Source organism: Podarcis vaucheri, assembly GCF_965113315.1.
Source record: "Podarcis vaucheri genome assembly, chromosome: 15".
Classification (NCBI taxonomy): domain Eukaryota; kingdom Metazoa; phylum Chordata; class Lepidosauria; order Squamata; family Lacertidae; genus Podarcis; species Podarcis vaucheri.
Window position 1 is genome coordinate 22,375,004 of NC_138753.1, and position 17,064 is coordinate 22,392,067.

General features: G+C 43.8%; 1 pseudogene across 1 annotated transcript; it reads right to left on the reverse strand.

Annotated features, from left to right (window-relative positions):
* Nucleotides 1-3,880: 3,880 nt before the first annotated feature.
* LOC309519336 (large ribosomal subunit protein eL31 pseudogene) lies at nucleotides 3,881-8,696 on the reverse strand (annotated as a pseudogene). The gene is made up of 2 exons: nucleotides 8,577-8,696; nucleotides 3,881-4,322 (listed from the first exon to the last, which is right to left on the reverse strand). The product of its transcript is annotated as a large ribosomal subunit protein eL31 pseudogene (transcript).
* Between the last annotated feature and the right edge of the window lie 8,368 nt (nucleotides 8,697-17,064).

Sequence of the window (17,064 nt, forward strand, 5' to 3'; positions counted from 1 at the left end):
ATGAATTATTTTAAATTCTGCACTGCTTCAGTGAGAACAAAAAAAGCACTTTGTATTGCTAAAAGAGTTCTAATAATAATAAACAAAGCCCAGTAAGAATCCCCACAACTGCTGCTCTCTTTGTCTGGTCTCAGCTGACACTGAAGAGGCAGTTCAACTGTGGAACTCACTTCCACAAGGGGCAGTGATGGCCACCACCTTGGATGGCTTTAGATGAGGATTAGACAAATTTATGGAGAAGGCTATCAATGACTACTAGCTATGATGGTTATGCTTTGCTTCCACAACCGGAGGCAATAATTCTTCTGATTACCAGTTTGCTGGAAGCCATGGGAGGGGAGAGTGATTATGTGCTCAGGTCCTTTTTACTGGTTTTCCACAGGCATCTGGGTGGCCACTGTGAGAACAGGAAGCTGGACTAGATGGGTTGCTGGCCTGATTCAGCAGGCTCTTATGTTCTTAGATTCCAAATCCTGTTTTGACTAATGCAGAATTTGAGGAGAGAAGGCTTACAGTACTCCTGGTGTGGAAACAATCTAAAACATTTCAAGAGAATATTTCCTCAAGTCCCTTCCACCTCCTATCAATGCATTCCAGGTTACAGCATGAAACAGTTCAAGCATATTGTTAAGAGAGATCTTTTGCCTTCAGCTGCCATCACAAAGGCACTGCTTTAAATTAATCTGCCTTCCACACACCAGCACTTATCCCTTTATGTAGAATAAGGGATATTTATGTCGTTGCCTGGAGCCAAAACTCAGCAGCAGAGCTCTCCTTAGCTCTCTGCAAAATATTCTCATCTCTCAACTCCTTTTGTCAACTTTTCCAGCATATTATCAGAACCATTATCCAACTCTATTGTGTTCCACTCCTCTCCCTCCTGGACAGTCCTGCTTATTTAAGGAGGGTAATAAGATATCCCCCACCCCAAATACTAGGGTGTTTGTCTATATTGAAGTATATCAAACAAATCAATATCAAAAACAGTGTTTTTAGAATTTTAAGGTCTCAAATATAGAATGAATATTCATAAATGCACACATATCTAAATATATGAACCATGTGTCTGAAATAATATGGGAGAGCAATCCTGAAGCCATTTTGACTCTCCCAATGACCTCAAATATTCTTCTGCAGTAAGGGAGGCAAATGGGGAAAGCCTTCCCATTGTCTTTTTGCTTTCAAATCCTGTCTTAAGGCTGTATTTGTGTGTGGATAGGGTAAGCCTATGACCTGGATTCAGGAACTAAAGTATTAATTATCACAAAAGAATGGCCGGACTGCCCAGGTAATGCAATCAGTGACCATTATCAGGTGCCTTGGAAAACAGAACAAAATAAAAAAAAAATTCCTTCTAGTAGCACCTTAGAGACCAACTAAGTATGTTATTGGGGACGCGGGTGGCGCTGTGGGCTAAAGCCTCAACGCCTAGGGCTTGCCGATCGAAAGGTCGGCGGTTCGAATCCCCGCGGCGGGGTGCGCTCCCGCTGCTCGGTCCCAGCGCCTGCCCACCTAGCAGTTCGAAAGCACCCCCGGGGGCAAGTAGATAAATAGGTACCGCTTACCAGCGGGAAGGTAAACGGCGTTCCGTGTGCGGCTCTGGCTCGCCAGAGCAGCGTTGTCACGCTGGCCACGTGACCCGGAAGTGTCCCCGGACAGCGCTGGCCCCCGGCCAATAGATGTGAGATGGGCGCACAAACCCCAGAGTCTGTCAAGACTGGCCCGTTCGGGCAGGGGTACCTTTACCTTTACCTTTAAGTATGTTATTGGTATGAGCTTTCATGCACATGAAAGCTCATACCAGTAACAAACTTAGTTGGTCTCTAAGGTGCTACTGGAAGGAATTTTTTTATTTTGTTTCGACTATGGCAGACCAACACGGCTACCTACCCTTATATGGAAAACAGGATTTCTGCTGTTGGCCACCTCCTCTGCTCTAGACTGCCTCCTGCTGTGATGTATGTATGTTGTTTCAGGCGGGTGGTCTTGGGCTACAGGGTGGGCAATTTCAAAAGTCTGTATAAGGGCTTGCGCACCATTGTTCAGGGTTCTCTCCTCCCTCCTGCGTGTGGTGAGTGGGGACCCTGTTGCAATAATTCCTTTAATAAAGATCAGGCTTACTAGACACTTTGTTTCTCAGTATACTCTGGTTGACCTCCTACCGATAGGGAACTTTAGAAAGACTTTTTACAGGCTCTGGAAAAGAAAAGGGAAAAGAATCCTACCTGATGTATAAACTCACTTAATATTTTTTTCATTCTGGTAGCTAAAATATTTGCAAATAATTTATAATCGTTATTTAATAGAGAAATAGGCCTATAATTTTTTATTTGCAGGAAATCAGAATCTTGTTTTGGAATTACTGTAATATAGGCTTCTTTCCATGTTTCTGGGATTTCACCTGTTTTTAAAATCTCATTCATCACATCTTTCAATGGATTTACCAATTGTTCACTTAGTTTTTCATAATATTTTGCCGTCAATTCATCTGGTCCCGGGGATCTGCCACTTTTTGTCCACCATGATTCTAACTCTGACATGATGCTGTGTCCTTCCTTTTTTGCAGAAGCAGATCTCCCAAGAGGTATACCCCAAAAGGTATAACGTGTACCATTTGGGATGCCATTCTGGTTAAACCTGGCTGCAGTCTGTTATAAGTTGCTCAGGGACTCTTTCCCATACACATGAAGCACACAAAGACCAGATTGGATATGCCTGTTCCCAAAGATCTAATTCAACTCCCCCCACCTAACAGCTGTTTAATTTACTGGGAGAATGCATGACAAGTCAGTCTCTCTCTTTGTAATAACCAAATTACAGGAGGTCAGAAAATGTTGATGCAACGTAAGCCAGATATCTTTGACAAGGAGGCCTGAAAGTATTTGGTTTAACATTTGCCTTCCTGGGAAAAGGAAGGCAAAGTTGAATTGGGCTGCAAATGTAGCTGTTATTGCATCAGCCATTGTATCTGTGAAAATATTACCTACATATTGTACAGTGTGATGCACACACAAAAAGCCTTTTGTGGCCCCCTAATGACTGTCACCATTTAAGTTAATCCTTTTCACATTAAGGAATGATGGAACTTTATCTTCTAAGCCTTGCAGGATGACCCAGAACTGTCGGCATTTCCTTAATGTGGATCCAGGCTGTGAAACTCCTATATTTTTAGACACTAAAAATGTCAAGCTTTCATTTGGTTATTGCAATGGATAGCTCTCCCAAACAAGGAATGGCAGCGATTGCTTCCTGAAAACAATGCTAGACACGCTCTCTGTTCCAAGGCGATTTGTTAACAACTGGAAAGATGAGAAAGCAGAAAGGCCACCTCTCCCAAAACAACAAGGCAAAGGAGCTGATCTTTCCGAAAACCATGCTTTAGCTTCCCCCAAAACTGTTGGGCTTTTGAGACATCATCTTCCATGGCTAATCATCACAGGGAAACTTCACACTGGTGGCCACCTTGGAAGAGCATAATGAGCCAGAGGCCTAGTAAATATGGAACCCCATTTATACAGTGGTACCTCGGCTTACATACGCTTCAGGTTACAGACTCTGCTAACCCAGATATAGTGCTTCAGGTTAAGAACTTTGCTTCAGGATGAGAACAGAAATCGTTCTCCAGCAGCGCGGCAGCATCAGGAGGCCCCATTAGCTAAAGTGGTGCTTCAGGTTAAGAACAGTTTCAGGTTAAGTACGGACCTCTGGAACGAATTAAGTACTTAACCCGAGGTACCACTGTACATAGCTTACATTAATACGGAGAATATATGGTAATGGCATGTGCAAAACATTCATATTGTGGTGCCACTTGAACCTTCTGTGGCAATGTCTTTTTCACTTTTTGGAAAACACTTTTTTTTAAAAAAAGTGTCATAACATTTTTATTATAATGAAAGATTAGTTTTCATCCACATTAACAGTCTGTAGGCTTTTGAAGGTGGTAACTGGCACATATGTGACAGTTTATTAGGCGAATCCTCATCTTCATTGCGTTTTCTGGATAAACGCACACGGATACGGTAAGGAACATTCCTTACTCCTTTTGCCCGGACAGCCTTGTTCAAGCGGGTGACAGTGCGTACATCAGGAGTTCCCATCTCCTTCATTGCAAATTTATGGATCTCCTTGAGAGCACGAGGAGCCCGCTTCTTGAAGCCCACGCCATGGATCCGTTTGTGAATGTTTATAGTATATTCCCGAGTAACCACCTCATTGATGGATGATCGTCCTTTCTTCTTTTCACCACCTTTCTTTGCAGGAGCCGTTCTGCTCAGGATCAGACCAGAAAGACTTTGGAAAACACTCTTAAGGCTTTCTGTCTATCAATTCAATTTAGGTTCTCTCATTGACCATACTAAGTAACGTACTTGAAGCTATCCCTTTCTTGAAGAAATATTTCTTCTGGATTTTCCTTTCAAGCTGCTAAAGGAGTTCCGCCCCACCCTTGATCTTTCAGAGAGATGAGCTTCATTGTCTAAAAGTGGCACATCATAGGTTCTCCTGCATTGTGGCTTGAAAGGCAAGGCCTTCTAAGGTACAGGTTTTCAACCAGCAGGTGGGTCGAGGCCACACCAGATGAGTCTCAGCAAAGCTGTTGTTGCCACGTCGGATTTCAGTTTAGGCTGACCAGAGCAAAGAAGCACTACACGCATGTCTGGATTATGACATGTTCTTCTGATGAGATCCTCATTTTATCAATTTCCACAAATGCTGCAGTGTGGTAGGAGAGAGATGCACAAGGCTTTATTATTATTATTTTTAATACGATACATATTGCTGGTTAACCACATGCTCGTGCCTTTCTCCTGACACTGCAAGAATGGTTTTCACTTAGTAGTACCGTGAAAACCTTAGAAGTATCTGTGCGGGACGCACGTTCGCAACCCGCAGCATTCATAACCTGTATCTGCACCCATGCGGGTTGCGATTCGGTGCTTCTGTGCATGCGCAAAGCGCGATTTAGCGCTTCTGCGCATGCGTGACCGCCAAAACCCAGAAGTAACCCATTCCGGTACTTCCGGGTTTCGGTGATCCGTAACCCAAAAAAACGCAACCTGAAACAGCTGTAACCCGAGGTATGGCTGTAATGCTAAGGTAATAGTAGGTATATTCAGTGGGAAGTTTTCAGGGGGTACTCCAGGGTATGCACTAATGGCTCCTCTTTTTGTGGTTAAAAAGTGTGGCGCTTATCCACACTCATCCAACTTCATGATGAGTACTGCCACCTATTTTCGGGGGTGGGGGGTGGGAAGCACTGGGTATATTGCCATTTTAGGATTAATAACGAACACTAACAGCACTGTTAAGTATAAAGCAAAAGTGGATCCCATGTTGCAGCCTGGGAGTCAGAGGTCGGTCTTGGGTCTCAATCAGTCAAAGACCACTGTTCTAAGGGAAAGCAAAGTGCAAACATGAAGAATCACAACTTTAGATGATAAATATATAAATGCGAAGTTTTACTGATAAGCCACTGTCCTCCTTTATAATCTATGTTTATTCTTTTTTTAAAAAAAATACTATTAGAGTTGGATTTTCCAATCAAATTTAAAAACCAGTTGGGGAGTGGCAATCTTCAAAATCCCTACTTTAATTGTGGGCATTCAAACTATTTAGCATGGGACCCAGGCTCCATCAAGTCGTGTTTTACTGGGCCTTATGTGGATCAAAACTTCTACAAAACTGAATGACAAAAAACAAAATCAAAACGGACTTGTCAAGTATCAGGATTTAGAAATCTTATTTTATTTTGGCAATAAGGTTACAAATTGGCCTTTTGTACAATGACTGCAGAATTCAAATTACCTTGTCCTTCTTAACTGCATAGTAGGCACAGCTCTGCAGGGAGCCTTGCTAAATACATGAGCAGAGTCCAGTTACAAAGAGACCTTAGGTTCTTCTGCAGGTGATTTGTCAAAACAAAACAAACAACCCTACTAAGAAATTATGTGTCTGTCTAAAATACTTTTGCAACTAGGCTTCTATCGAGCAACATAAAAAACTAATATCTGTATCACTTTGCAGATAGGTAGCCGTGTTGGTCTGCCATAGTCAAAATAAAAAAATTCCTTCCAGTAGCACCTTAAAGACCAACTAAGTTAGTTCTTGGTATGAGCTTTCGTGTGCATGCACACTTCTTCAGATACACTGAAACAGAAGTTGCCAGATCCTTCTATATAGTGAGAAGGTGGGGAGGGGTATTACTCAGAAGGGTGGTGTGAATAGGAGATTGGCAGATAGCTGAGATGAGCCTGTTGACGACTCTTAACGACTGTAATAGGTCTTACAGGAAAAGGCAAGGGGTGAAAAGGTGAGAAATGGCTTAGTTATGTATAATGGGATAAGAATCCATTGAAGAAGTGTGCATGCACATGAAAGCTCATACCAAGAACTAACTTAGTTGGTCTTTAAGGTGCTACTGGAAGGAATTTTTTTATGTATCACTTTGCTTTATCTTAACTATTTGGTTAAGAGTTCTGTGAGATTTGAAGGCTTACCATACACAGAAATGAACTACGTAGTAGCACCTTGTACCTCTCTTCACCATGGGATCTTTGCAGTAACAACTCTAGACCACTGCAGCAACATTTTAGGATGATCTTTCACATACAACAGTGAAACACAAGATGCCGTTGCATAAATATTTCCTCACAGATTCTTTCCCTTGGCAGTCATCTTGTCTTAATTGACTGAATTAAATTGAGTTCCCTACTGTTCATTTTTCAGCTTTTATGTCTGCCACTCAAAAATTTGGGATTTTGTGGAGGGACCCAGAAAGGCAATCCGAGGTGACAGGCAACCTGAGGTGATAGACCCTTTGAGCATTATTCTCATTTTATGTGCCCCCTTTTGTTATTTGCCATATCTATCAGACAAACCTGACAGGAAGTTAATGTCTTCTGATTGGAACTCTTGCCAACATCACACATCCTATGGTGAACTTACCCGGGCTGTAACAAGGAGCAGGCTATAAATCACAGACCACTATTGCTAGGGAAATCTCTTCACAAAACAGGGAAGGGGTGGAGAATGGTAAGAACAATTATCCACATGTTTCTGAAGTGCCTCAGGTTATTCCTTGCACATCAATTCATCCAAGGTGTGTCTCCCCCCCCCCGCCGCCCCATTTCATTCTTTTATAAGTTTAAAACGGGAGAAAATACTTTAAAAGGGTTTTGTTTTGTTTTTTGCATACCTGGAGGAGCAGGAGATAACAGATCAAATGACCACAGAAAAGGGAGTAATATGGAAATCTAGCCAGAGGCAACACCACTACCTTCTCATAGTAAAACATATCATTCTTGACTGTTTCTTCCTTGCTTCTTGCCTCTTCTATGAACTTCTATGAATTGTTACAGGTACCTCTAGTACAGGGGTCCCCAAACTAAGGCCCGCGGGCCGGATAAGGCCCAAGGGACTCATTTATCCAGCCTGCGGCAATGCTCGCTGCCACCACGCACTCTTACTGGCGCTGTGCTGCATGGCAACCAACTTCCAGGTTGGAGGAGCACCGGAAATAGCTTGTGCGCATGCGCAAGCATTATTTGCGCATGCGTAAGCGTTATTTAAGGGACGCGGGTGGCGCTGTGGATTAAACCACAGAGCCTAGGACTTGCTGATCAGAAGGTTGGTGTTTCAAATCCCCATGACGGGGTGAGCTCCCGTTGCTCAGTCCCTGCTCCTGCCAACCTAGCAGTTTGAAAGCACATCAAAGTGCAAGTAGATAAATAGGTACCGCTCCGGCAGGAAGGTAAACAGCGTTTCCGTGCGCTGCTCTGGTTCGCCAGAAGTGGCTTAGTCATGCTGGCCACATGACCCAGAACCTGTACGCCGGCTCCCTCGGCCAATAAAGCGAGATGAGCACCACAACCCTAAAGTCGGTCACAACTGGACCTAATGGTCAGGGGTCCCTTTACCTTTTAAGCATTATTTACGGTGCACATCCGGGTTGAAGGAGGCCCGTGCACATGCGCACAAGCTATTTCCGGTGCTCCTCCGACCCAGAAGTGCGGCGGAAATATCGTGTGCGCACGCGTATCGGCACGCACTCCCCTGCCCTCCGGCCCGCCAAGTTTGCTGACCCCTGCTCTAGTAGTAGAAGACAGCTCCAACAGTTGCAACTGTTGAATGCGTGTGTGTGTGCAGGGGTGAGGGCAGGGGGTTGGGGTTGGACAGCCATTATCAGTTTCAATAGTTGCCCTCCACTTGGGGTCTGTGGACTCAATTGTGCTTTTATCTTCATCCTCCACCCTCTCCCTCTCTCTCACCCCCCCCCACCAGAGACCTTTCACGAGCTGCTATGCTTCAGTTGCTGCCAAGCAGCTATGTTTCATCTTCACCCCCAAAGGACTCTGTGGCTGTAGATATTTAAAGGAATTCCCTAACCCCCCCCTCTTTTCTTGGGGGCCTCGAATAAGCTTTTCATAGCTGCAATTAGCTGAAGGCCAAGCACAACCTTTTAAAACACCAGAGCTCCTCGTTTCATCAATCATTCTGCAGAGGGATGGAATTAGGCTGCTAATGTTAATTTCATCAGACGGGGAGCTGATTTCCTCTGGGGTTACTGCATGACTTACTGCAGCATCACAAACGAACCCTAATTTGCCTAGATCTGGGGTCCTGTGGAAAGACGGTCTAGGAAGAGATGGTTGGTGGACAGCTAGATAGCTGAGCTTGACGTATCTGTGCCATACCATGTTAATGCACTAGGGATGGGGGCGGGGGGTGGGGAGGACAGAATAGTTCTTTCTGTTTTTTCTTCATATGGGAAGAGACAGGATACGGGTAGATTTGGGACAGGGAAAGCAAAATGCTGCTAGGCACATGGCTATGATAATGCCTCTTTATCTCCACTGAACCTCTTGTCCTAAAGTGTATGCTGAATAAATGGCTATCTATTCATCCAGGTGCAGTAAACGCTTGCTCTTCTTTTGAGTACACCATTCCACTTCTCTCCATCATACTGTTATAGGAATTCCAAGCGCGCACGCTCTCTCTCTCTCTCTCTATATATATATATATATATGCAGGTTTTGGTGTCTTCGGGTGTCTTCCCGTGTAAGAGTCGGGGTGTCTGTGCGACGTTTCGACGAGGTCTCACTCGTCATCTTCAGGCTGGTGCTTTCGGCTTCTTGTTACTGGAACAGAGCAGAATCTGGAGTTTGAGTTCCTATAAATACTGTTGAGGGGTGTGGTGTATAGCCTCCAACGTTCTGGGCAGAGAGGAAGTTCCTAGATTAGTGTGCCTTTTCTTCTTTTGTTCCTTAATTACTTGAGGGATATCTTGAGTGATTTCATGAGTGATATTCTGAATACCACTGGGTGGGTCATTAAGTGTAGATTAGTTGCTAAAGCTTTTGTGTCTTGACCTCTTGAGCTTGTGAAGAGTTTTTCTGAGAAGATGGCTGTGCTGCATTTAGTTGTGCTCTGGCTTGGCTTCGTGTATAGGGGCGAGCTGTGGTTTTGTGCCTTGTGCCAGCCAGATCTGTGTAGGGATTGCAGGGGGGTGCAGCATCCGGAGGTGCCACTATAGTTTGGCTACTGGATGGAGTCTGTAATATGTCTGTGGAGAGGGTCTGGGTTTGGGTCTGGTGTGGTTGATTGGTGACGGTGTTCTGTGTGCCTCTGGTTCTGGTGTCGGTTTTTGTGGGGAGGGCTAATTTCCAGATGTCTGGCAGGCGGGACGTGTCGTCACGCTTGTTCATGTTGTGAGGGTGTTTCTCTATCTCGATGGCTTCCATGATTATTCTCTTGTGGTGATGTTCCATGTTAAAGAGCAATTTGGAATCTGCAAAATTAATTTCGTGTCCTGTTTCTTTCATGTGTTGGAAAAGAGAGGAAGTTTTTTCTTCTTTTTTGACGGCATTCTTGTGTTCTGCGATACGTGCATTTATTCATCTGTTTGTTTGTCCAATGTACGTGGCTGGGCAGACTTTGCAGGGTATTTCATAGACCCCTTGGTTTTCCAGCTGGATTTTGTCTTTTGGGTTTCTGAGGATATTGGCTATTTTTTGGTTGGTGCAGAAGGCTGTTTTGATATTGTGTTTATGGAGGATTTTGCTGATTTTGTCTGTAGTGCCCTTGATATAAGGAAGGAGGGCCATGCCATTGTTTTCTTCTGTGTCTTGGTTTTTGGGGGGTGTTTCTTTTTGGATTAGCTTCGTAACCCTGTTTTTCTGGTATCCATTGGCGATTAACACATTTGAGAGATTCTGTAACTCAGTTGTCAAGTGGTCTTTGTCAGCCAGGCGTTTGGTTCTGGAGATGAGAGTCTTGGCTACGGAGTTTATTTGTGCAGGGTGGTGGTGTGATTGTGCATGTAAGTAGCGGTTGGTGTGTGTTTTTTTCCGGTAGATAGTGTGTCCTAGGGAGCCATCAGGTTTTTTGTAGATTAGGACGTCAAGAAAGGGGAGTTGGTTGTTGTCTTCTATTTCCATAGTGAATTGTATTTTGGGGTGTAGGCTGTTGAGATGTGTGAGGAAGCTATCTAGTTTTTTATAGGAACTCAAACTCCAGATTCTGCTCTGTTCCAGTAACAAGAAGCCGAAAGCACCAGCCTGAAGATGACGAGTGAGACCTCGTCGAAACGTCGCACAGACACCCCGACTCTTACACGGGAAGACACCCGAAGACACCAAAACCTGCATTCCTGTACCCGTGAAAATCTACGAAAGCATATATATATATATATATATATATTAAATGTTCATAAATTTACAAGGTCTGAAATGGTACAGGAGAGCAATCCTGAAGCCATTTTGACTCTTCCAGTGACCTCAAATATTCTCCGCAGTGAGGAAGGAAATGGGAAAGCCTCCTCCTCATTGTCTCTTTGCTCAAATCCTGTCTTAAGGGTGTATTTGTGTTTGAATAGGGTGAGCCTGTGACCTGGATTCAGGATTTAGCATCTCAAAAGTAATGGTCAGGCTGTCCAGGTGGAGCAATCAGTGACCATTGTTAGGTATCCTGACAAACAGGATTTCTGTGGTAGACCGCCCCCTGTGATGCATTTCTGCTGGAGACTACTGATGTATAAAGCCTTACATGGTTCTAGTGCAGAGAATCTTGGAAGCTCCCTCTACATCTCCTCTGAAACTAAGCATGATGCAACTCAAGCACATGAGTTTAGCACTGTGACACCAGTTCTCTAGGATTCTCTTCCTTAAGAAGTGAAGCAAGCCACAACATAGTTTATGTTTTCAATGTTCAATGGAAAATTTCCTCTTACATCTTCCAAAATCAATTTATTTCATTTCTGCAATTTGCAATTCTTGTTGGTCTTTATATTGTAATACTGTTTTAAAATCCATTTTATATTTTTGGGTATTCTCTGAATGCAGGTGAGCTTATAAATTCTGAAACAAACAAAATGATTGCACATCCATCACAGCCTTCCTAATCCACTGAGTTTAAATTGTTTTCAGCAACTAAAAAACTGTCAGAAAACAGCTTGGGTACCAAACAGTAACCACTGTAGAGTTTCTCTGGACCATGAAGAGAAAACCACCAAGACATCAACAATGAGATGGGCATTTTATAGGATCTGAAAGAATCTATCTTGTTACTTCCTCCTTTTTACAGCTTAGGTCAAATTAGCAACACACTTTTTAAAGCATTCCTTTGGACAGAATGATTTGAAGTGAATGCCACAAGACATATTCCTCAAGGTGACTGTATATTAAATGAAGAGGAGTTAATATTTGTAGACTATCCTGACCTGCAAGCTACAGGAGAGAAACACAACCTTCAAAACAGATTTGTAGATGTAAAATATAAAATGTCAGCTGAGAATATATTTCTGATTCTTGTTAATTCGTACTACTGAAATGCTGGTCCATCATTTTGGTGTTTTGTTTTTCCCCCTGTTTCCAAAGGTTGTCCAAGGTTGGGCAACTCTCTAGAGAAAATGGAATGTTGCAAAGCTACATTAATGCTCATCAACCAAGATACACCAGGGCCAGAACCAACACAGAGCTGGAATCAATGAGCAACTGTGTCACATTGCTATAATTAGGTATGCATTTCTTCAATGAATTTACAAGCGAACACCACACCATGAATGCTCTACTCCTCTTGTCAGTCCTGATCAGTGTGTGCATCTCTGTGTGAAGATAAAATCCAGTCACTGCTTTCCTCCAATTGCGGTTAGATGCATTCCTACACAGTACTAGGACTCATCAATGTCAGAATTCTTACTTCTTCTACCCAGAGTCCATCCACATACTGTTCTAGATTTATCAACTATAATTATTATTATTTATTACATTTGCATACCACCCTTCATCCTTAGCTCTCAGCATGGTTCACAGCAGAAGAATAAAAGATAGAAACACAAAATGTATAATAAAAACAAGGAACAAAACAAACAATAGTCCCCCATACCCCAAAACACCTTTAAACAGATAGAGGATGTTAGTCAGCCCAAAGCCTGGTTGAAGAGGAACTTTTTTGCCTGGCGCCTAAAGATATATAATGAAGGTGCCAGCTGAACCCAGAAGAAGAGTTTGGATTTGATATCCCACTTTATCACTACCTGAAGGAGTCTCAAAGCGGCTAACATTCTCCTTTCCCTTCCTCCCCCACAACAAACACTCTGTGAGGTGTGTGAGGCTGAGAGACTTCAAAGAAGTGTGACTAGCCCAAGGTCACCCAGCAGCTGCATGTGGAGGAGCGGAGATGCAAACCCAGTTCACCAGATTACAAGTCTACCGCTCTTAACCACTACACCACACTGGCTCTCAGGAGCGTATGTCTGCCTGTTCACCAGAGTTCAGGGTTGGAGAGGGGAAGGGAAACTCTCCTCCTGCTCTCTGCTTCTGAGACAGGCATGACCTGGTGGCGGAGGCAGAGCTACTGTGGCCAGGCGCACCTTGATGCAGCCAAGGTGGGATCTTCTCTGCCACCGGGTCAGACATGACCCAGCGGTATAGCTACCAGAGCCAGGTGCAAAGCGCCTCAGAGCCAAGGAGGGTGGGCGTCAGTATTGCTGCTGGATCAGACCTGTCGTGGTGACAGAGCCGCTGCAGCCAGACATGCCTCACTTCAGCCGAGGAGGGATGTTCTCCACTGCCGGGTGGGTGGAACTACCACAGGAACAAGCGCTGCAGCCAAGGCACAGCTCCTTCTGGCACAGAGTCAGACTCCAACAAAGGAGCCTGCTGTGGGGGCACCTGTTTGTGCCGCCTCTCAAAATTGCACCAGGGGCCACGGCACCCCCCATGCTACACCTCTGGCTGAATCTTCCAGGGGAGAACATTCCACAAATGGGGAGCCACTGTGATGCTCACATATAGGGTCATATGGAGAGAGGGGGTCCCCCATGAAAGATATTATGCTCCATGTGACACTGGGGGGGAAAGGAATTTGTCCAAATAACCTTGTACATGTTTTCTTTCTGCAATACTGGATACTTAACAAAGTGCTCTAGCTGCTGTAACCACTAGACTGTGCAAATCCAAGAGGAAGCAAGAATGACATGGAAGTAGTTGGTTTAGTTGCATTGGGATGCACCAAGGCTGCACACATCTAGAATTGCTGCATGTAATGAAATCTCAGTGACGCATTAGCACTGTTGCCAAAAAGTGGAGCCCTGCATATCTCGTCTCACCCCATTTCCCTTGTCTCAGCCATTTATCCAGATAATTTCCAACCAACTCAATCTTTGACAAGAATCTAGCCTATCATTTGTGCTTCCAGTCTGTCTTTCATGGGATATAAGGAACTGCCTTATTTATACTGTCAGGCAGGCCATTGACTCATCTAGTCCAGCACTGCACTAGACTTTGGTCCAGTTACAAATTGATTGGCAATTGCTCTTTAAGCATATAGATAAGAGTACTTACCCAGTTTGCCTGATTAAGCTTTAAACCACATGAAGAGCTCTGCTGGATCAGACCAAAGGTCCTCTAATCCAGCGTCTTGTTCTCACAGCAGCCAACCAGATGCCTATGGGGAAATCGCAAGCGGGACATGAGTGCCGCAGCCCTCTCCCCACAAAGCTTCCCCAGCAATGGGCACTCAGAGACATACTGCCTCCATCTTTCACTAGAGATAGGACACACAGCCATCATGTCTAGTAGCCAACGATGGCCTTATCCTCCACAGTTTGAGATGTGGTGGACTGAATTGGCCCCTTTCGCTTGCAAAGCATGCACTCTACTCTTCCACTTAAATGGTGATCCCTCTCTCATCCCTGCCTTGTAATCCCAGCCTGGTAACTCTCTGCCTTCTGTCCTGCCTCCAGCAGCAACCAATTGGCTCTTCTTCCCAACACCACCTTGACATCCTTTAGAAGGCTCCAGTTCTTGTTTAATCTATTGCCACTCATTTCATGAACATAACTTGAAGAGGCTGACCATACCTCCAGTTCTACGGGAATGATGGGACTGGGGTATGACAGGATTTCATTGAAAGCAGACAAAGCGCCTTTCCAGGCAATTGGTTTATTGCACAATGGACTCCAAATTGTAACCTCTGATTTCACAGTGTCTGTAAGATACTGAATTGTTGCTTAAGAAAATCCTGGCCTACAGCCACCAAACTCATTTTGCAAAAGCCACAAGGGAACCATTAAACAGCAACATGTTTTTCCAACGAAGGCACAATGCCGAAAAGTCAAACAGGCAATCTCATTTGCCAGTTCCTAAGCACACCAACTGCTTAATTCTTTATAGAAAGAGAGTGCTCATATAGCGATACTTGAGTTCGAACAGAGAAAAGCCACCTAGTTTGTGGCCACCGTCTTTCCAGCTACAGCTCAGTGGTAAGTTTATCCTCTTCTTTTTAAGGGTCACGCAACACAGCGTTCTCATGGAAAGCAAATTCATGAAACACCCACGATGGCCGACAAACTGGTGCCACCTTCAGAGAGGAGGATATGAGCTGCAGGGATGCGGAAGTAATGCAGCCTGACTGTTTCCACATAGAAATGGCTTTCCCCCCCAGCTGAGCTTGAATAAATGAAAAGTACGAGAGACCACAGTAACTTGGGAGTCAGAGCCATCTATCCCTAGCTGGGTATTGCTGAACCACTTCAATGCCACAGCCCAAGCTATTTCCAGTTCACTGCTAGGCATCCATAAATATAACAAAAGGAACCTCTTAAGTGTGTTCTTCTTATTTTTTTGTGGAGAAAGGGGGAAACAGAACCTCAACTGCTTCATTTCAACTGAGTGTTGGGGGAAAAGACCCTTGTAAGCTTAAAACAAAAATCCTGTTTGCTAACCAAAGCTTTCACACTCAGTAATATGTGCTAAGCTATCTGCATGAGGCAGAGGGTGTATTTTTGTTTGCAAGCCCTGAATTCTGCATGTGCTTTTGTTAGCTTGATATGTTTCTCAAAGCTGCTTAAGGTGTATGGGTATTGAAAAGACATCTTGAACAGCCTGTGAACTCTGAATCAAGTTCTATTCACCTGTATTGCAAGAAAGCTGTTATCTGGCATGTAAGGTTGATATACTTTGTGTGGGGTTAAAAAAGGGGGGGAAACGTACATTAGATGTGTAAGGTTTTCACTCATGCCACCTTGCTTGTCTTAAATACCCAGGTACACAGAGTGTCTTCCACCAGTTTCAGCAGTTTATGACCTTATGTGGATGGGAATAGCTGGACTTCAGTGGTCTATGCTTTGGTAATATCTAGATTAGACTGCTACAATGTGTGTCAGGCTGGCTTTGAAGGCTGTTGGGAAACAGCAGCCAGAGCAGAATAGTGATCAGACTACTGATTGGAACTAGATGACCGGAACATATATAACTCCAGTTCTGGCTCACCTGCACTTATTGCGTATCTTGCTTACTCCCAACTGCTTGGCTGCCAATTTGTTTTGGAGCCCAATTCAAAATGCTGGTTTTGGCCTTGCATGGCTCAGGACCCCACACCATAACTCAAGGACCACTTGTCCCTATATGAACCCACCTGGACCCTGAGATCAACATCTTAGGATTATTTACGTGTGTCCCCTGAGAGGGTGACATAAAATGGGGTTCTTTCTGTAGTGGGCCCAGTTGTTGAATACCTTCCTCACAGAGGCTCGCCAAGTACTGAATTCGTCGTCCTTCTGGTGCCAAGCAAATACGTTTTTATTCTCCTGGGCATTTGGACAACGCTAATGGTCTGGTTTGGGTCATTTATTTTTTGGTGGGGTGATTATTATATGTTGTTGGATGATTACTGTTGACACTTTAAGCATAATGGGGGGTATTATATACTATTGTTCCTGTAAACCATTTTGGGACTCCTTTTGTATAAAGAAATGCATACAGTTAACAAAGCTAATCTAAACACACTCCAGAGCACATCTCCTCAGCAATGAGAGACTAAGTCTATGTACTTCCAAATGTCACAATTCATTGCCCAGCATTGGAAGCACATATCTACAGCTGACCCAAATAAAGAACAAATACCCAAGCAGATGTGGGAGGCTCCATGGAATAAAGCCACACTGGAAAAATGAAATCTGAACACCACCTCCTGAGAGAATACCTTTTCATTCTGGTTCTTCTCTGGTCCATCCATCCAGTAATCCAGTTCCTTTTTAACCAGGCCTTTGGTTGATCTGATTGACACCCTTTGCCCATTTAAAATGTGGCTATTTGGGGGGTGGGTTATTGGGTTATTTTTATTTTTATTATATATATTGTGGTTTTTATGTTGATCTCTGTGAACCGCCCTGAGACCTCTGGGTATAGGGTGGTATATGAATAATAATAATAATAATAATAATAATAGTAGTAGTAGTAGAAACTGTAAACTATGTTTTCAACATCTGAGCTCTCAAACATAACTAGAACGGGAAAGGTGCTTCTTATCACCTTCAGCACCTGAATCCATCAGTCTCTTATCTCCTAGCATCCCACACATACTTTGTTGATTTTTATCAAGCATTTGTTGTGGGCTCCAGTCAATGCTACTTAAAAGCATATTTGCAAGAGACATGGAAGCAAAGATATTCCACTACTTCCACACACATACTCTCTCCTCTTGGTAGCATGGGATTTGAAACACGTTTGCTTCCATCATTGACTTACAGTGCATTGCTATGCAGGTTTTCTCAAAAGTAAGTTT